Source organism: Peromyscus maniculatus, chromosome 7 (genome assembly GCF_049852395.1).
Source record: "Peromyscus maniculatus bairdii isolate BWxNUB_F1_BW_parent chromosome 7, HU_Pman_BW_mat_3.1, whole genome shotgun sequence".
Taxonomy (NCBI): Eukaryota; Metazoa; Chordata; class Mammalia; order Rodentia; family Cricetidae; genus Peromyscus; species Peromyscus maniculatus.
Genome location: NC_134858.1, coordinates 91,577,981 through 91,599,751, shown reverse-complemented (window position 1 = coordinate 91,599,751; position 21,771 = coordinate 91,577,981). Strand labels below are relative to the sequence as shown.

The 21,771-nt window shown below is 37.8% G+C and overlaps 1 long non-coding RNA gene across 1 annotated transcript; it reads left to right on the top strand.

The window, feature by feature from the left end:
• Positions 1 to 1,177: 1,177 nt before the first annotated feature.
• On the top strand, positions 1,178 to 20,992 carry LOC121831142 (uncharacterized). The gene is made up of 4 exons (XR_006074540.2): positions 1,178 to 1,269; positions 1,492 to 1,619; positions 14,027 to 14,188; positions 20,810 to 20,992. It is a non-coding gene; the product is annotated as an uncharacterized LOC121831142 (long non-coding RNA).
• The last annotated feature ends 779 nt before the right edge of the window (positions 20,993 to 21,771 follow it).

Genomic DNA, 21,771 nt, shown 5'->3' with positions numbered 1-21,771 from the left:
GCTACTACTTAAGTGGGCCAAGAGAGCTGGGCTCTATCTTGAGTTGGTATAAAGATTTGGCATCATTAATCCACTTAGTATTAGGTTTATAGGCATGGCATCCACAAAGTTGAGAGAACTATGGAACATTACACCCATGTTTCAGAAAGCTGATGAGGCTATAAAATGTTTGGCAGAACCAGAGTCATTGCAAGAAGTCCCTAAGAGAACATTTCATGGAAAGATAAACCCTAAGCTGCAATGAAGACCCCCAAATGTTGGAACTAGTAGGATCATAAATTGAATTCTGAAAAAAGCTAATGACATGGAAAGGAGTTGGTTTAAGAAAGAAGCTACATGTAAGTACATAGCAGAGTTAAGAAGGCTCAGCTCACAAGGTTATTGGAACCCAGAACATTCTATCATAAGTCCCAAATACTAGATATTCATTACAAGGTTTGGTATTTGCCTGCTGAATATCTGGTCTTGCTTTGGTCAAATTTTTCTTGCTATGTACCTCTTCCTCTCTTTTGGAATGGGAAGTTTACTTTGCATGTTTGTATTTTAGAAGAACATAATTTGTTTTGTTTTTTGATTTTAGAGGATTTCACCATTGAGTGCCTTGAAACTCAGAAGTGACTTTGGACTTTTAAACACTGTTGAGACTGTTGATGACTAGCATGATATTTGGAAGTGGATTAAATGTATTTTGTATAGAGATAAAAATGAGACTTTAAAGGTAGGGATGGAATGTTAATATTTAATGTTGTGTTTGAGTGTGAAGTTGACAAGGGGTTATTATGTGACAAGCTTTTCCTGGAGAGATGGAATGCACATGAGTTTACTCAGCCCAGAAAGGGACCCCATGACAGACCTAAATCATGCTTGAACCAATGCTCAACTTGGTGAACCAATAAAATTTTATTGAGGTTACTAACAGGAATATGAGTGAAATGTACTTATAAAGAACAGTGATGACTCAAAAGCAGCTACATCACCCAAAAGCCCACTCCAACACGGCAAAAGAGTCATGAAGGCTATAAAGTGTGAGCTCTGTGCACAGCCTGTGGGCTGCTGGACAGTCCAAGAATCTCTGCTTTGGGGTTTGGCTGGTCAGAGGCCCCTCCCCCCAGCAGCTGACGCCATTTTATACAGTTGGGGAAGGGCCATCGAGAAACTTACGTTTCTGTTCTCTCATGCTCGTGAAGCTTGGTTTACTTCCTCGGTTTCATGGGCCTCTCCTTCAGAGGAGGATGTTTTCATTCAGAGGAAACGGCCACACAACAGAGGGTGACTGTTAACTCTTCATGGTTAACATCGCTGAATTTAGAATCACCATAGAAACACCTTTATTTTGTCTATGGGAGTAGTTCCTGAAAAATTTAGCTGAAGAGGGAAACCCCTTTCCTTGAGGTGGGAGGCTCCATCCCACATACTGGAGCTCAGGGGTGAATAAAAAGGAAAAAGCGAACTGTGCATTAATATTCCTACCTCTTCGCTCTCTGAATGCAGATCCCATATGGAAAGCCGCCTCAGACTCCTACCAGCATGCCATCCCTGCCGTGATGGAGCTTCCCCTCCATGAACAAAAGCAGTTCTTCCCTCTTTGAGTGGTCTGAGTGAGGTGTTTTGTTACATCAGTAAGTAAAGTAACCCACGGAGCTCTAGACCAGCTCCTGTTCTCAGACTCCCTGGCTTTGCTTAGAGGAATTTCGTGACTAATGTTCAATATGTAAATTAAAGAAATGGGAGTGGCGTCAATTAAATGAAATGTATTGCTATTTTAAATCAATCAATGCATTTGTCTAAGTGTAGTTTTTACATCTTTGATATTTCTGATAGTTGTATCCATAAAGAGTTAAAATTTTTTTTAAAAATTAGCATTTCATGCTTTCTTTGCATATCACAAGGAGGTTTGGAAAATGTCCCTTCTTTCAGAAAAATGGGATATTTTAATTATTCAGTCAAAACTGATCAACCTTGAAGAATTGGTGAATAAGATGTTAAGACTGATTGTGACTATTAGCAGGAACTCAGAGCCCTAAGACACTGAATGTGAGGTTTTGCCACATTTACTGTTGTGTCTCCACCTTCATTGAAGAAACAGGATGCTCTGTGGTTCAACACCTTTGCCTGGTTCAGGATGTGGAATTTCTTCTGCTTCCTAGCTGTGTATCTAGGGAACCATTTACCCCCCTTGAACCTCATTTCCTTTATATGTAAAATAGAAGAAACAGCTATGTAGATTGAGAGGTCTTATATGTTACTTGACACATAATTGACATTTTATGACTAACAGTGACTATTTCAAACATGACCAAGTTTATTACCTGGAGAAGATCGTTGAAGACTAAGCTCTAGTTTTCATTTCTAAATTAAGATAATTTTATCAAGAGGTACTTACATGGCTGCTGGTGATGTAGTTTTTAAAAGCCCCATGGCTGCAGACAGAATGAAATTCGAGTTAACACTTATCTAAAGAATCTGTGTGAAAATTTAATGAGACAGTGTATAATTGAACTACCTGTGTTTCTTGAGATATTCTATTCACTCAATACATGGTAAAGGTCTTTTTTTTTTATATAAGGTCAAAATCAAATCATTTTCATTAATTTAATAGGCTACCTAATAGATCATTTATTTCTTTTAGCTTTAGACTAAATTAATCTAATCCATTTAGTCAATGATCATAATGAAGATAATTTTAAAATATCTTAATGTTACAAAAAATAGGAAAAACAACAGAAAAATTTATTGTTTATGAAGCATGATTATATATGTGCTTTTAATAAATTATTGGTTTATAATAATATCTCTAAAACCCAAGGCTAGCATTTGGCAATTCAAAAGTTGTAAGTCATTCACTTGTTCAATAGAGGCTGAGAGACAAAGATGTGAAAGACAGCCATTTAAACAGGAGAAGTTTAAATGAAGAGATTTATAAGTAATCAAAGGAAGTTGTCTTGACTCATTGTTTCCCAGTCTTTGCTGATCCCCTTTCATTCCTTATCCTTGGAATGGTACAGTGTGAATGATCTAGTCAAGGAGCTAGAGTCCATACATCTATGAATCACTTCAAGCAAAAATACTTCTGACAATCCAATGACAGGGCCAGGGAGTGAGAAACACAGAACTTCTACCAGAGCAGTTAGCTCCAAATGTGGGGAGGCAGGGTGATCAGGAACACATGCAGATGCTCCCGGTGCTTAGGACCAGCACCCATTCTGATGGTTTGGGGCTTATGCTTTAACAACTCACAGAAGCTTGGAGTAATTTTTTCAAACTTACTCATTCCAGAGCAGATAACTATGCAGATTCCAAACAGGAACTGAAGCAGTAGTAGGGCTTCAGAGAGACAGGCTGATACCAGGGAAACCAGAGCCAAGGGAAGCTCAGCTGGAGAGAAGTCAGTGAAGAAGGTCATATGACAGAGATCACTGAATTTCCTGTGGAATTCATCTTTTGGGGGTGATGTTTTGTGGGGGATGACTAGGGGAAATGATGTCACTTACGTGGGAGGCAAGCACTGATATAGAGTTGCTTCCAACAGGAAATGCATTTTAAAAATTTCAAACGGACCTCATGCACTTTAAATGAAAATAAGCTGAACTCTTGATTAGAGGCTTTCAACAAAATCTAATACGGTGATGTCTCTTCTCTGGGGCCTCAATTGCTCTGACTTCCCTCAGTGGTAGAATATTCCCACTCTTTACTACACTGGTTGAGCCCATTGCACCCCTGTAGGCATTTTGCCTTGAAAACATTTGCATTTCTCCCACCTGGGCACTTTGCAGACAGACAAACCCTCTTTGTGTGAAATGAGACAATGAAGTAGGTTCCCACCTCAGTCATCTTGAAAGGCTCCGGACATGTGTTTTGCAAACTAATGCTAGTATTTTCAGACATTTAATGTCTCGATTGTATATGTCTTAGTGACGCATGCTTAAGAGACCGTGGTGTTCATGAGAATCAAGAGATGAGATGAGGAAGGGTCAAGACTGAAAGCAAAGCTGCTTTTACTATCCGTAAGGAGCTTATAAAATTAGCCACTTCTGAGTGAGATACAGACATCTCATGATTGTAAAAATAAATATAATTATAGGCTTTTAACCAGAATAGCCTTTCTTTGTGTTTGAATCATTCATGAAGAAGTTCCAAATGTATTTCAAAAGTAGGGAAAGTTGCCTGTAATGATCATGCTTCAATTTTTGGGGCAGGTTGTCTCAGTGACTCTTCTTCTGTTCTTACTTCATCCTCATTTACAGGAGAGATTGGTCACTGATAGTATTGGTAATTATGTGTGACTGATGCACAGACATGCATCATACAGGCAGGGCCTAGTTTCCAGATGTCACCTAACCTCCCTTTTCACAGCAGATATTCTTCTGCTTCTTACAGTGTTAATCACTGTTAACATTTTTAATACAGACTTGGGGTATGAGAATGCGGTGAAGAGGTCTCTTTTCCTTGGCAGCCATGCTATAAACTGTGGAGTATATGGTACCGAGTCCATACTGTGGGATTTCTAATAGCTAAAAACCTTGGTGCACCCAGGCACTTGGCTCTTCGTTGGTAACGGTGATTCAGTTGGTCATTTTGCATGAATGTGTGTTTTCCACATCCCTCTTCAGTTCTTCCTTTGTTTAGTTCCTTAGAATAACATTCTTCTGTGCTTTATAAAAAGTAATACTCTGCATACCATGACAAAACAATAGATATGCTCCTTCATGTGCACGGAGGAGTGGACTGACTGATGATACTGGTAACACACATCTCTGAAGAGTTGGTCAGAATGGTTTGTTTCAGAAGTTTAAAGTCTAAACTGCATTCTACTCTTTCCATTCACATTGCCCTTATCAATGCCCTCTAGTTCTGTGAGAGTGATGTAACCATGAGATGATATTTTCATTAAATTTTCTTTAAATTTTAGTGTGTTGACATGCCGAACAGGAGGGTGTCATTCTTCTGTCTCACTGAAGTATGTAGGCCTACCTTCTTGTATCTTTCTTTCAATCATTTTCTTGAACAAAGCAGAAAAAAGTAGAAAACCCATTTCTAGTATGCCCTGCATATTAACTACTGCTAGACATCCTTTGGAAGGTCTTTGAGCTCAGAAGGCATCTACCAGTGGCAGTTTATTATGGCATTCTGTAGGATCATGTGGAAGAGTAGGTTTAGAATATTCTTGCTTTTGACATCTCTTGGGGAGTTCTGAGGTAAAGAGGACCTCAGTCCACTTCAAGAACAGGGTGGCTGGGTTTTACAACCCTGATAATGCTGATGGCAGTAGACAGTTAATCAGTTCTATTCTTTTTATTGGTTCTGAAAGCAGGGTTCATTGACTTCATCGCAAACTGCCATGAAGACCTTTAAAATGCACCCAAACAGTTAGCATTCAGAGGAACATGATGAACTGGCATAAAGGCAGAGTTTGAAATGCATTGATAGAATAAGCACTCAAGCTACAGTGCATTGGAGAGCCATCAATGGATCTCCCAGGCAGATGGGACAGATGGCAGGCTTCGCTCTTAAGAAAAAGGTATTTGCAGCCTATGATGTCTGTAGATGTGGAGGAATGTGGAATGCATGCAGCATCAGGAAACATTTCTTCATGAAGCCACTAAGAGTCCATAATTTGAGATCCCTGACAAATATGGAGGAAATGTCCTCAACTCTTTGTAGTCATGGTTTCCCTTTGAGGGTACCATTCTAAAAAAAAGATGTACTAATTCATACACAGACTCCTGAGATGCTTGAAGATATGGTAAATAGACCCTTGTGAATTTCTTTAAATAGAGGAAGTAGTTGTATCTGAAAAGTATTTCTACAAAGTAGCAGCTAATGCCAACAAAAGTAATATCTCTCAAAGTCTTGAGTAATGTAAAGGCTATTGTGGACTTTCATGGACCAGAGGACATTTGGATTCAACAACTTGAAACTCAAGCATGCAGACTTGAGGAGTGCCTCAAGTTCACAGGCTGTGTTCAGATGTTCAGACACAAGTAGTTGGAGCAAGATTCTGCACTGAGAGAAAAGTTTGATATTTTTGTTTCATATTTTACCTGTTGTTGGATTTATTATAATTACTTATCATTTTCTGTCCATTACTCCAAGATATGTATCAATTTTGACCCTTGTTAGAGCCATGGAAAGGTCATTAAATTTTAAAATAATTATACTTTTTATTGTTCTTCAATTTTTTTATACTCACTCCAAACCATTTGTTTAACTTCTAAATTTTATTCATTTGAAATTTCAGCCACAACAGTGGAGTATTATAACTAGATATACATTTGTCACAATTTCAATCATTCTTAAAAATTCTATATTTCTTGAATGCATTATGGAGTACTTTTGTAGCATTTCAGTATCAGGTGACCGTAGTGGTCAAAATAGTATTTGAAACTATATCTGGCTCATTGCTAGTAATACATAGGAACTCACATCCATGGAAAGTTGGATAAAAACAAGACCAAGACTATACACTGTGGTTTTTCAGCTCATGATTTGAATGTTACCTTTCCATAATTATGTTTTTACACAAAAGAAAAAACTCAGTATACTCACGAATCAGTTCAGAAGGAAAGGTGGTGTATGCATGCGAATAAAAAGAAATATAATAAACTTAATGCACAGATAGTTCAAAATTACTTAGTAAAATACAACATCAGTACTTCCCTTCTTTCAAGGGAAAGCCAGCAAGTGAAGATTGGAATTATTCAACTAATAATTCTAATGAATCACAATTTATTTCCATTGTGTCTCTTTTTCATTGGAGAATATGAGATAACTGGGCAGGGTTTTTTTTCCCTTCTTTAATACTCTAATCCCAATGAAGTTCATTACTTTGACATAACAATCTATTCTATTTACAAAAAAGCAGTAGTATGGCCATGCTCTCATTTCATGAAGATTATGGTGGCGAAATGGAGTGCTCTTTTCTCCTCAATTTTAAGAATTAGATGGGAACAGCACTTTATTCTGCAGTATGAAATGTGCACTATTCAGGATTATTTTAGCTATCTTGTTTTTGTCCCATAGCCAGGCAGCTTAGGACCTCAGAGCCATTCTACTTCCTCAGGTTCTTTTGCTTTGATTTATGATGAAGTTAATGAACTGAATTTATCAAATGAACTCTTGAAGTCTCAGAACGTCTTGCAGAGAGCTGCAGCATATGGAAAAGAACAAAGCATGTGTGTTTGAGTCTTGGATCCACAACCTCACATTTCATTTTTTTTTTTCAATCTGTGAGGTAAACTTCTAAAGTCTGCAAAATGGAGATGTCTAGATCTGTCCTGGCATTGATTGTCTAAATCCATTTGGTAGCAATAGACAGAACTGTGTGGTGCTGAGGCTGGAGAGGCTGGAGTCTGCCAGGCCTGACTTGGTTCCAGTTACACCATTTCTTTCATTTTTAAAGTCTCATTGTTTTTGTAAAATGTGAATAAATTAGTGTTAAAATGAAGTTTTACATACTTCCTGGCAGTGGTTATGCTTAATACAAGTAATAGCATTATTGGTGTCCTTTTCCTCCCCTGGCTGAGAACTGGTGATGTGATAGAGTGAATATGCTAAAGGTGATCAATTTAGAAAATGAACTCAAAGATTTGCTTTGTATGTTTTAGGGGAAAACTTTGGTTTGAAGATTTTTTAATGCTTTTGAGTTTTAAATGAGTCATTTAGATGAGTTGGTTTTGGCTGTGGTGATCACATTGTGATTTTTGTAAGTCTTTGGGGAAAGGACTCAAAAACCTTCCTTTCATAGGTGGTATCATGATTATCCATGAGACACTGCAGCCTCCATGAGTGGTAGGGCTTCACTGTGTACCCTTCAGCCTCTTCCTTCCATACAGGAGCACTCACTCTGATTTATTTATTTATTCTTCATTCATGATGCTGGAGATTGAGGCCAGAGTCTTGAACACCTGGCAAGTGCTCTACTAATGGGATACCCCTTTGGATGATAGGCAGCTCTCATATCACTTCATAGAGTATATTTTTCCCATAAAAATTAAACAATCAAGGTTTAGATTCATTTTTACTGTCAATCTGAAAATAGATCATAATTTAAAAAAACATATTGCTCCCTGAGCAAAGAATATTATAGTGATAATTCTTTTTATAAAAGTATAGATGAAACACTGATGAAAATTAAGATTAGACAGAACTTGAATGAACAACATTAACAAAAATGATAAATGTTCAAACACAACAAAATATATGATGATCAACCATAATAAAAGTGAGACATGGGGCTAGGGAGGTGGATCAGTATATGAAGTGTTGGCTCTGTAAGCATGAGGACCTGAGTTTAAATTCTCAGACGTGAGTAAGGCAGTCAAAGTACTCTGCATCTGTAACCCTAAGCTCCTACTGTGAGATGAAAGTTAGAGACCGAAGATTCCCAGGAAGCTTATGGACCAGCTAACCTGGTGAACACAGAGAGCAACATAGAGGTTTTGTCTCAAACAAGATGGAAGGTAAGGGCTGACACCTGACATCCTCCTCTGACCTCCACATGTGAACTGCGGTGTACATGCACCAGTGCAGTGCAAGTGAGACTTTTTTATAGATGGCTATGCAAGAAATAGAAAAAAAATGTTTAAAGAGTAAGTCTTTATTAACTTCGACATGAGACCATAAGGTACATTAGTTATCATAATGGATACTGCAGAAGAGCTGAGGGAAGTTGCTATGAAATGGCCACCATGAAATTTGTTTGGGAAATAATTCCTTAAAGTAATTTCCCAGAAATTAAACTAGACTTTAACTATAATTAAACATATCAGAGCTTCTATGAATTTCTCCCAAATTTATGAAAACCACATGTGATTCTGTAATCACATGTATATCTCAAACATGTGTCCCAAGCAAGCTCTGATTCTTCAGCTCTGGGTAATAGACTCTCTTTTCCCACAGTCTTCCAGTGATGGGGACTCAGACCAAAATTGCTAGATTTAACTCCCAACTCTTCTTTTCACACAACACAGACTCAGTCCATTAGGAATCCCTCTTTGTCTTGCCTTCAGAACATCTCCAGCAGCCGACCCCTTCCTACAGTTTCCTCTGGTAGCACACTGCCATGAGACACCATTGCTTCTCTTTGCAAGCAGTGGAAATCAGTGTCCTACAGGTATCTCCAGCCTCTCTGAGATCTAATTTTCTGCCACTTCTCTACCATACTGCCTATTACTTGTTCATGCCTTCTCATCAAGAAATATGGTTGAATCCTCTACTAGAACCTACAAATCTCACTGCTCTGGAATTTCACTGGCAGGTCAAATTGTTAACCAAAAGATAGCAGGGCTCAATTTGTAAGTATAGTCATTATCTTGAAAAATGACAAAAGGTAAACAAAATCATAAACACTGAAGGCTGATATGATGCAATTAAGGATAATTTTTAATGACTATGGGTATTGTATTTGAGATATTTACAGATAATTATTTTATTATTTCTTTAGAATTTTATAACATATTTTTCATTTTCATATTTTCTCTCACTGTCTTTCTCTCTTTCCCTTTTAATTTTTTAAAAATCTATTATTTTTATTTTGTTGAGATAGAGTTTCATGGTCTATACCAGGCTTCCCTGACATGCATTTCATAGTGCAGGCTGGCCCAAAACTTAAGCCAATCTTCCTGCCTTAGTCTCATAAGTGCTGGGCATATGAGCACCAGGCCTTGTTAGAGAGGGTGATTCTAGAATATTTGTAAAATTAATATATTAAAGTAGAAGCTATATGCTTATATGACACTTTAACAAATAAGTATGTTGTTATAAAATATAACCCTCAAGTTTTTAAGGTATATTTGAGTAAATGGTAAATTTGTAAGACATCAAAGGGAATTTGCCCTGGGTAGAATTGTTTTTAATGTGGCACTGTATAAATTATTTGCACTACCTTCTAAATTACCTATTGCAGACATTTTATGGCTGAATAGAGTATTATGTTAGCCCAGCATTATATTTTTCATGATACAAGATTTTGTACTTATATCATTGAAATAGTATGATGAATATGTATTTATAAATCTTACCATTATTTTGTGCTTTATTCTGTTTTTAAATAAGGCGAAAAAAGTATCGTAGTAGTTGGACAATATGCCTAATAATCAATGTGCATCCTAAACTGAAGACAGAATTATGAGAAAACAAGTAACAGTTACCCGAAAGCCCAATCTCTAGGGGAAATTTCCACGAGTGTAACAATATAGTTGCTTTTGTAGCATAAGCTTTGGCTGTAACAATTAAGCTTCCCGATGCTTTTTCTCTCCAAACCATACATTTTATAACTCTGCCCCACTTATCTTTAAGCTTCATACTAGAATGGCCCATTAAGCTGTACTTGGAGCATTCAGTCACTTTTCTAGTCCAATGTTTAAAGATAAATCAACACCAGTCATTCTCAAACTCTTTCCAAAAGCTGGGGAGAAGATGCCCAAACTCATGTTGTATTGTCAGCACCCCCTTATAACAAAGCTGAAGACATCCCATGGTAATAACACAGATGTGCATGCCTCAATAAAATATGGGCGAAGGAATGCATTAGCACAAGAAAACATCATCCACAAATGTGGAGTAAGATTCATTGCCGGAATAGAGGAAGGATTCAACCTTGGGGAGTTAATGTGCTACACTACAATACTACAATTCAGGGCAGAAAAGGCTTTAAATGTCAGAGATTAATTTCAATATTTATAAAGCTTTTTCACAAAATTCAACACTCTTTCATGAAACAAGACAAACAAAAAGTCCTCAACAAACTGGGCATAGAGGGAATTTACCAAACAGGAAAACCTCACCCCATCTTACTACATCATGGAAACCTCTAACCTTCAAGTCCAGTACAGGGCAAGCATACCCAATCTCACCTATCCAAACAGGATTGAAACTCAGCTGGCACTATTAGCGAGAACAAGAAACAGAAACCTGGGAACTAGAGGGGAAAGAAGTAAATTTAGTTCTACTGATGGCATGACGTTTATTTTAAAAACCTTTCAGGCACCACAACTCTTGGGACCTGCATACAATTAATTTAAGGACACAAACTCAATGTGCAACAATCAACTGTATATGAGCTTGTAACTTCTTATAATCAAAAGGGAATTTTATTCATAGGTGTAGTCTAGTCTAGTTAGGATAGTGGGTGATTGCTAGAGGCTGTGGCCACTGGAAATATACACTGTTAAGTTACTGTGTGTTGAGATGATGAATCAGATTATATTTTCACCAAAGCTGTTTGGAACTGTTTCCTCACACCACACTTAGACATTTTCCCTTCAGGCAGATGCAAATGGCATTTCACTACGGGCTCCAGTTGAGTTCCTGATGTTCAATACTTTAACACATGCCACTCCATTTTTTACACTGTTACTCGGCAATGGCTTTGGAACGTAGGTTTTGTTACCTCTCGTCCTATTGACATTCTTCATTTTAAAATTTATTGTGAAGGGAGATGAAGAGATAGCTCAGCAGTGGAAGCACTTGCACAGGGCTCTCACAGAAGACCCACGTTGGGTTCCCAGAACCACATCCAGCAGTTTACAACTGTCTATAACACTAACCCCAGCGGATGTCTCCACAGCGACCTGCAGGCATGCAGGCGTACAGATGCAGGCACACACACAAACATATAAAATGAATTTCTACACCAGGTATGGTAAAGTATTAGAAAATGCTGACTGGACTTTTTTGATTTTTACATTTTTGAAAAATTAAAACTTAATTTTCAAAAATATTTCTATCAAGCTGTTTGAATTTTTAACTTGACCAATAAAACTGTTCTCAACTGTCTGGAAGCTTTTAACATTTCAACAATCAAACTGATAATGACTTGTATTGAGTTCTTCCTTGTCCTAGATTCTATCACTTTTTCCTCAGAAATTCCTTTAATTTCTCTCTTTGTACCTTCTTAATTAGTTACTTCTTCAATATAAATGCAACTTTTATGTTTTATTCATGTGTTTTTTCTTTCATCTCCACATATGATCATTTTAAAATTCACTGGGCATCATGATTCTCTGAATCCTAATTATCAAGCTTCCAGACTAAGATTTCATTGAACTTAAAAGAGGCTACCTTTTGTCAGGCTTTTGGGCTCATTCTATAACCCATTCCAACTGCCTTTGGCAGGCAGAAGCAAGAGGGTCACTAGGTGTTAGAGGCTAACCTGGGCTACCTAGTGAGTTCCACACCAGTTTGTCTTGTACTGTCCACCCCAGTTTTCAAATCCCCAAATCAAATCAAAACATGAAACAATAGCTTCTGAAGATTAGTTATGTTTCATAGAAAACTAAGTGAGCTTGAGATTTTCAAGAATCGATTAACATGTTATTGTAGCAAGTACTACATTGTCATAATAAACTTATAAAGAGGAAACGTGGGTGAGAGGTCACAGCTGTGGAGATTTCAGCCTGTGATTATTGTGTTTTTTGGCCTTTGGTGATGTCCCACACTACCATCGAGAAAAGCACACAGAGGAGGTCAGAGGCATTAACTCCAAAGTTAGAAACTGAAACCAAGACCAAAGATGGAGTCTACACTGTGCGCATTGAGAGAAATCCCACTAGGAATTGAATCCTAAAATCCCTACCACTTGCCCAGGTGTAGTAGCCCAGGCTAGCAACTGAGTATTTGGTCCTTTGTGGGGAATATCCCAGATCTAAACTAGAGTATCCAGGTTAACTGTCACTATTAACATAACTGAGCAATGTAACACTACTGTCTCGGTGCTGTCAAAAGTTAATTGTGATACTGCATTGATAGTGTGGGCTCTTGTTATCATGAACATGATTGAGGAAGATGATAATTGACCTCTGTGATCTTCCTCTCCAAAACCCCAAATACTTCTCTAAATGTGAAAAACAGACAAGTCATACTCAAGGGAGTCTACAAATACCTGCCTGTGACTTCTTCAAAACTGTCAAGAATCTGGGACAAGTTCAGGAAGGGGAAACATGATCAAAATATATTGTATGAAAAAAAAAAAACTTACTTAAAACAAACAAAACTGTGAAGGTCATCAGAAACAAGCCCGAGAAGTCGACAGCCCCAAATCTAAGGAAATATGATAAGGAAACACAATGCAGTATTCCAGAAAAGCATAAGTTTACACAGTAAAATCACCATTGAGAAAGCTGGGTGCTGTTGTATAGATCAGGATGCTGTGTTGGTTTGTTAACTATAATTGATGGGTCACATATAATGCAGAGTGGGGAAACAGGGGACAGTGGCTAGCTCTGCACTTCATCATCTAGAAATATTTAAAGTAAGAAAGCTATTTACAATAATTTAACATTATGTAACAGAATTGGCTGATACTCGGGTACATTTTGTGAAAAGGCAAAGTGATAAAGTGTATGGGGGAAATTGACTTTCTCCTATTATCTGGGGGTGGTGAGTGTTGAGTGGATAAACATAGCAGCAGACTATGTTTAATTGCATTCCATTATAAAACTCTAATAAATATGAGTCCTTCTTAGTACAGAGGGGAAATGAATGTGTTAGTTTTGTCAGCAAAGTTATTAAACTCTCCCATCTTGAATCAGACTGAAGCTCCTGCTGTGTCTCCCCTCCCCTTCCCTAAGTTAATGAGATGCACTACGAGGCAGAATCATTCGTGAGAGGCATTGCCGAGGCAAGGACAGCATGGTTTAAAAATGTCCCAAACTTTAAAGCTGACTTTTTGTGTTGGCTGTTGTTAGGTGGATGACCAGGTTCCTGAAAGAATATGCAGACTGATATATTTTCATGCAACATATGAGACTATCAGAGAAACCAAAGTTTGTTGATAAGGCATATTGGAAGAGACTATTAAATACTTTTGCATAATTCTTTTCCAGTATATGTTTCAAACTCAATGTTGCCACGACATCATGCCAAGCTATGAGTTCTTTAGATCCAGGTGGAAAAGGTCAGCCTTTTACGTCCAGGGAAACTGCAATTTAAACATTACTTTTATAACTGACTGAGGTTTATAGCATATGTCTTGTGGCTTTTCACCATCAGTACCTGTCTGATGCACAAATCTGCTCTTCAAACTTAGGGAGAACGGAAGTGAAATCCTCCTCCGGGCAGTGTAAAGACAACACAGCAAACACTCTAGTTAGCACACTTCAATCCCTTACTGACGCAGATGACATCCTCTACAGCCCTGAGCAGACCCACCCTTTGTTTTCTGCACATAACGGGAGCTTCATAAGATAGTGTAAGTATTCAGAGCTTTGTACTTTGTTTCTGTTTCCTGAGATCTCTTGATATTTAAGAAGAATATGTATCTTAAAAGATTATGAACAAGAATGTTCATGTCTGTTGTTCTCAGAAGAACAAATCTGTTGTTCATCTTATTTGGGTTTGTTTTCTTTGTTTATTTTGTTTTTGTTCGTTTGAAGCAAGATCTCTCTGTATAGCCCTGACTGTTCTGGCACTCACTGTGTAGACCAGGCTGACCTCAAACTCACGGAGACCCACCTGCCTCTGCCTCCTGAGTGCTGGGATTAAAGGTGTGAGCCAGCATGCCCAGGTTTGTTTAGTTTTCTTGTTACTGTCTTTAAAGAGTTCAGGTTTACATTCTCACTGAAATTGTTAACTCTCTATTAAAACTACTTAAAATTCCTTAAAAACAAACAAACAAAAAAGACCTTTTCTATTTAGAACTATTTTCACCAAACACATTTTAAAGGTGCAAAAATCACAAATGAGTCTTGTGACATATCATATTTTTTGAAGTTTACTTTTGTCTATTTAATGCCTTTTATAACTTGGAAAATACAGTAGTGCTCAAATCACATAAAGTTAGTTAATTAAAAATGCCTTTTAATTGTTACAACTGAGTATGTAGCTCTGTGATAGAGGGCTTGCTTAGCATACTTAAGTTCTTGGGTTCTATAACTATATGAAACAATTGTTTTACCCTAAGGGATAATTAATTTTAATCTTAAAATTAAACTTGATGTGTAGCTCCGCTTGTCTGTATAAAGAAACACATTTAACCACATTTATTCACAGGTACTTAAGTGCATGTGATGTTCTGATTTCATCTGAGGCTAGTGACTTTAATTCAAGGTACTTTATTGTGTTTATATTGAGCATCTATGCTAAAATTTTATGGTTAATTTTGCATAATGGCAGCTCAGTTTATGTTTATACAGTGTGAATTTAGTAGCCACTTCCATGTTTATCACCCAGGAAGCTTATTTCATATTATATGTAATATAGAAATGAGTATGAAAATGGCCTGGAAAATGGCTCTGTCAGTAGAGAGCTTGCTGTATAAACATGAGGTCCTGAGTTGAATGCCTATGATGCATGTTAAAAAATCCTTCCTGGAACTACGTACCTCTGATCCTGGTGATGGGAAGGTAAAAAGAGAAGGATCTCTGGAAATTGCTGGCCAACCAATCTAATCAAATCAGTGAGCCCCAGGTTCAAGGAGAGACCCTGTCTTAAAAAAATAAGATGGAGAGCAATACAGGAAGACACTCAGTGCTGACCTCTGGCATCCACACATGCACACACACACACACACACACACACACAGACACGCACGCGCGCGCGTGCACACACACACACACACACACACACACACACACACACACACACGTTTACACACAGAAATACCTGAATACACACAGACATACAAACATAAAAATAACTGTCTTTCTAAAATGACTGTTAGGATTGATTGAAAGGGGGAAAGGGAAGGAAATTCTACAGTTAAAGTAAGTTAATATATTCTTTTTATCTTATTATTAACTTTAAAAAACATATACCAATGAATTCACGAGAAAAGCACATATACCTAGCATTCCATCCCAAGAACTTGTACTGTATTTCAGGTCCCAGTTTTTCCCAGGTAACAGTGTCATCTGAAGCACAATACCCATCACCGAATTGCAGCTATATGATTAGGCATTGATTAAAATTTAGTATTGTGAACCAAAGACAAAATCTCCAGAGTCCCAGATCAGGTCAAGTAATTTTACATGACTCTAACTCTCCACAACTTCTGAGTGCTTCTCCCAAGATACAGATAATCAGACTCCAAGTTTCACCACCTCTGATGGCTATTTGTATTATTAATGTGGAGTTTAGGTCTGTTTCTATTACTAGTTTAAAGTTTGATATCTATTTCAAAGGAGTCCCAGGGTGTGATGAGGAAATAGGAGAAAAACAGAAACAGAATAATGAAGAAATGACAGAGAATGAAAGCAGAGCAATTATGGGTAATAACCAATTTATCAAGTTGCCCGAGAAGGCAAGATACCTTGGATTTTTGAGATCAAGGCTGCGTGAAGACTTTCCCATAGATTCAAGATGCAGGGAGAAAAGTGCATATGGAGATGACAAGTTAGGAATCAGTCATTAGAAATGTACTCGGGGGAGGGTCTGATACCTGTTTGGTTAGGAATTCCATAAATGGGTCTTCTTTTTATTTTACCAAGAATCTGGATGCCTGTTACACCTGCTCAGACTCATTGAACTATACATTCTTTTTGAAGGTAGACACTAGGACTGTGCCCATTTCACAGATGAAGCAGTTCAGACACAGCTGTTGAGGCAATTTCCCAAACAATAGCCATGCCAATGGCCCTAGATCTTATGCTGTCTCTAAGAATTACTGATTTCTTTGTAGGAAGTTGAAAAAGTGATGATTTCAATGCTTTTTTGTTGCTTTCTCTGTAACTAAATGAGAATGTCTTTCTGAGATTGAATGAGACAATTTTAGGGATTGGAATACAACTCTGGCATTCAAATTAATTGTAGTAAAAACTGGATAGATACTTGCGTGATGCAAAAGGAAACATTGTTTTTTAACATTAAAGGTCAGATATTAATTATTATTGGGCAGCTATTTCTTCTGAGTTGAATTATTTCCTTCTGGAAGTAGAGGGGGGCTCCTCAAACTCAGGAAATGAATATGGCTTGCAGTTCTCCGGAGACTGACAGTGTTACATGATCCCTAGGGCTCTTTCTCAAACTTACATAATCAGTAAACAATATGTAGAGGAGGAGGTAGTCCAACTGATGGAGCTGTCAGCATGTTGGGAAGGGAGCTCCAGGGATGCACCTTGTGTATGTCTTTACCCACGCTGCAGTGAGCTTTTCAATAGTACAGAGATCTTTGAGTCATTCATGCTCCTGTATATAACTTCTGTCAACTCATTCATTCACCAAAGCAGACTTGGAGAGAATTAGTTCTTTGGTTTGCTGTCAGTCCCTTATCTGGAGTGAATAGATGTATGTTCACATCTCCCCAGGAAAGGTCATACAGCAAATACCTATGCATCAGATAAGGCAATAGCCTGCATGACTGTGGGTTTCCTAAAGTATTAGGTAGGAGCCAAGATGTAAAGCAGGTGAATCTACTGAGAATCAGAACTTCCCCTAGGAGGTGTCAGAGAAGGAAATTGATAAGAAGTCATTGTGATGGAGAATGCTAATTAAATGAAGAGAGAGGAAGCAAATGCTAGCTCACAGGAAGAACAGAGGGTACAGCATCTCTGGCTACTAGCCACTCCATTTCTAAAACAAGTCAATAATGACAATAATTGCAACATCCAAATGACCAATTACAATCCAGGTGCATTTCTCAAGATTAGAAGTATTGGACCGACAGCTTGCTTCTTGAAATAAATTCGTTGCTTCGCTTGTATGACCTTCAATTCTCACCTATCCTGACCATCTCTCAAAGATGGCACAATTTATCTAACACCAGTGTTGTGTGAAATTTCCTGGGAGCTACAAATAAAAGTCTGCTCCCCAGATAGGGCATCAATACCAGACCAAGGAACAAATTCAAGTTCACCTTAGTGAAACAGTGAGGTTATTGGGGTTACCTTGCAAGAGTGTGGGTGAGGGAGTGAGTCACTTACAGTATCAAGGACAACTCAGGGACAGCCACATCACTGAAAAAGCCAGCCCAACTTGATTGATGATGCATGGAAGCTGCATCCCTGACACTCCTGGCAGGACTTTCTGCTCCTTTGCAGCATGTCTTCAGTGACCTAGCATTTAAATGCTGAGATTTTACAAGGCTCTTTCTGTGTATCCCTTCTGCAGATCAGTCATGGCACTTGTGGTTTCCATGAGATAATACAAAGTCTGAGGGTTTAACACAGACTAGGCTGTTTAACTAGGGATTTATGCACTCCACTGCTTGTTCCAAACCACCAACCAGAGCATCAGTGACACTTCAAATCATCAGACAAATCCCTTTTCCCATCATACTTGGTTTTATCCTAGTGTCAACCTTTCACTGAACAGTCCCATCACTCATGTGGTTGTGTGGGATAGAAATAATATGTGTTGTTTTCAGAGCTGTTTACTTTCTGCAATTCCAAGTCCATCTGACTTTTGTCTCCTAAGTCCTTATCAAATTTGTTACGTGCTGTAGTGCTGTAGCCTCCTCAGGGTCCCCCCCCCAACCCCCCGCCAATTTCCTGTGTGATGTACTGACTCATATTCCAAGGCCTCTAGTATATCATGATCTAGATTTAATACTACAATCCAAGTGCATTTTAAAAAATGAATATCTCAATAATTTTGGGGGCACTTTTTATATAAGGGAAAGAGTCCTTTATGTTTTACACAGTCTAATTTTTCTAAACACAGGATACGGACACGGAGAAGATCAGTGACTCATGCAATTATTTAGTTGGATAATGATAATTGTCTCAGTTGTTTCTGTTATTTCCAGGTATGATTGGCAAGTTTCTCTCAGGCTGCCTTGTATTCTAGCCACAGAGGCCACTTTCTTATTCCTTCCCTGGGCCTCTGTTCACTGATTTGCAGCAAAGTATGTTATCATTTACTTACTTGAACTTATTTTCTCATAAGCTCTGATCTCCATCATATCTCATCTGAACTCTCTTTCACTAGGCTAGAGGAGATCAGACCTTCCTACAACCCATGCTTCAGAAGCATGCTCATCTCTTGTAGAGCTTAGCACAGTCAGGTTTTCAAGTATGGTATTATCTGATGAATGCTGATCTTCAGCCTTAGTTGAAATTTAGTGGTTTACTCACTGAGTCTTTATTGTGTTAGTTGTGTGCTAGGTATTAAGAATTCAGGAATGATCAAGAGATGTCCACCTGCTCTCATGGCCTCACACTCTACTTAAAGTATTTGTACATAATAATATAAGCAAATGAATGAACACAGTGGTTTTAGCATGAGCTGCTTAGTAAAACCAGTGAACCAAAGTAACATGGAAACAAAGACAACACTGTCTTTGGTGTAATGAACAATAATCAATGTATAACTTTGAAGAGAAAAATTTGGGATGAGTACTAAATGGTGAAAGCCAGACAGGCATCTATTCATCCATTCATGGGAACAGCCTCCAGGTATGTGTGTTTCCCTACAATCACTTTGCATGTAATGTGAAAAAAATCATATTGCAGAGGAAAAGAAAAGTCTGCTATATGCATTTGAGTTTACTGGATGGAACTCATGAGCATTTCTAAATATAAGAATAAAAATTATTTTATGGCTACAGATTTAAAAATTTCAGTAAGAATACCCAGTCAGCTAACAAAGTAGATAAGAAGGTTTTTCATCTTCCCAAAGAAATGTGCAGAACAAAAAAAATTCCTCAAAACAAATGTAGTGTGCCTTTTCCTTTTAATGCTTACAAAATAGTAATTTGACAAGGAGATGTTTTTCTTTGTAAAGTAATTTCTATGTTGTATATTTGGTTTAGAAATACAGTTACATAATAACATGGGCGGTCGATCAGAAATTAACATTTTATAGCACATTCTCTCTGACAAGACAATGCTTTCATGTGAAGCAATATTATCTTTAGTAGAGAGAAATGATAAAAGGAACAGATGGTACTCTTGTAAGACAAACCCTGAAGCCCTCTTCAGATTTTGAAAAAGAAGGCTCAGAAACAATAACTTGAACAACTTTCTGAACCTCAACATCTCCATTATCAGATGTGAAAGATAAAACACATGACTACAGGATCACAAACTAACCATGCACAGGTCCTCCATGTCCTCCATGTTTGTTTCTTATACAAATATAGTTAAATTTATCAACTCTTTTTTTTTCCAAGACAAGGTTTTTATGTGTAGTTTTGTTGCCTGTCCTGGATCTCACTCTGTAGACCAGGCTGGCCTTGAACTTGAGATCCTACTGGCTCTGCCTCCTGAGTGCTGGGATAAAAGGTGTGCACCACCACTGCCCGGTTTCAATCTTTTTTATTTTGTGTATGTGTGATGCTCTTATTCTGTTTTGCTGTTCTGCTTTGTTTTGCTGTCTTTCCACTATGAAATTCTGTGAAAACAAATTGGACCAGGGCCCAGTGTCATTAGGCTTGACGAAGTTCATGGGTTAATTCCCAGTAGTCTAGTCTTCAACTCAGGACTAATCATTGACCTCTACATTTGCTGTCAGCTCCTGCAATAGGGATGCAGATCCATTGGTTAGGAGGAAGCTTTGCTCTCTTTGGCAGATACAGTAGCCAATGATGTCTGTGCACAGGCCAATTATGTCTGTCAGCTTGCTTGTCATGAAGTTTTTGGGGGATTACAGATTGACCTTGCATATGAGAAGAAAATGGATGCTTGTGCCTATATTTTTCTGAATTGACATCCTATCTCCCAGTGTTCTGCTTTCCATTATACTGAGATTCATATCTAAAGATCAGTGAAGAAAAGCTATGGGGAAGAAAATGAGACTATGATGATTTTTTTTAAAGAAATTCTTTGTTGTCTTTCATATCCAACTCTAAGGTTGGTAGGAGTTGGAAAAATTGCCTTTGATTGCATTGTCTTTGTTTCTCAGAGTTTTCCTTTTTTTTTTTTTTTTTTTTCTTTAGGGAAGAAGCAATATACACCTCTTTCAAGAGAGCACAGATGCACTGAAAGACAGCATGGGAATAAGAGTAAAAGTAGAAGGCACCTGAGTGATGTCAGTGTTGAAGATAAACTCACTTGGGTTATGCTTACAAATAGACCTGTTAAACACAGTGACAGGAGTTGGCTGTCACAGGATTCTATGTGTGAGTACCAAGACCATCATCTTTGGATAGACAAAGATCTTGAATCAAGGAGAAGTTAACTAACCTGTTTGAATCCATGTAACTAGGTTAGAGTGGGATTGCTTTTTTTTTTTTTTTTTCCAAGACAGGGTTTCTCTGTGTAGCTTTGGCACCTTTTCTGGAACTCACTCTGTAGCCTAGGTGGCCTTGAACTTACCGAGATCTGCCTGGCTCTGCCTCCTGAGTTCTGGGATTAAAGGGTGATGGTGGCACACGCCTTTAATCCCAGCACTCGGGATTGCTTTTTTTAGATTGTTGATTTTATATTATTTCTCAATATGAAAAGGATAATGAAAGTTGATTTGGTGAAATTACATATATCTTTCATAAGCATTTGCTAATGCTTCGTTACTCAAATGCCATGTTCCAAGTTGGTCATTTAGTCATAGGTACATTTTAGTAATTTAAGACTAAAGGCCAATGTCGTTCTACACCCAACTAATTGTTCTCTGAAGATACTGAGACTAGGGTATTATGTAATAAAAGGACTTGTGGTCAGTAAAAGCTTCTATTCTAGTTAATGTATAAAATGATCTATTTAGTTTAGTTTCAATTATTTTTTTAATCTGAGACATTGTCTTATTATGTAGGTCAGAGTACCTCAATACTGGGATTCTCTGATTCAGTCTTGGGAATACTGAGATTAGAATTAAACTTTAAATAGGTACATATTGATACTTGTAAGCTCAGATAATCTTCTGAATGGGATATCTGAAAACATCTCTGTAGTCAATACAGAA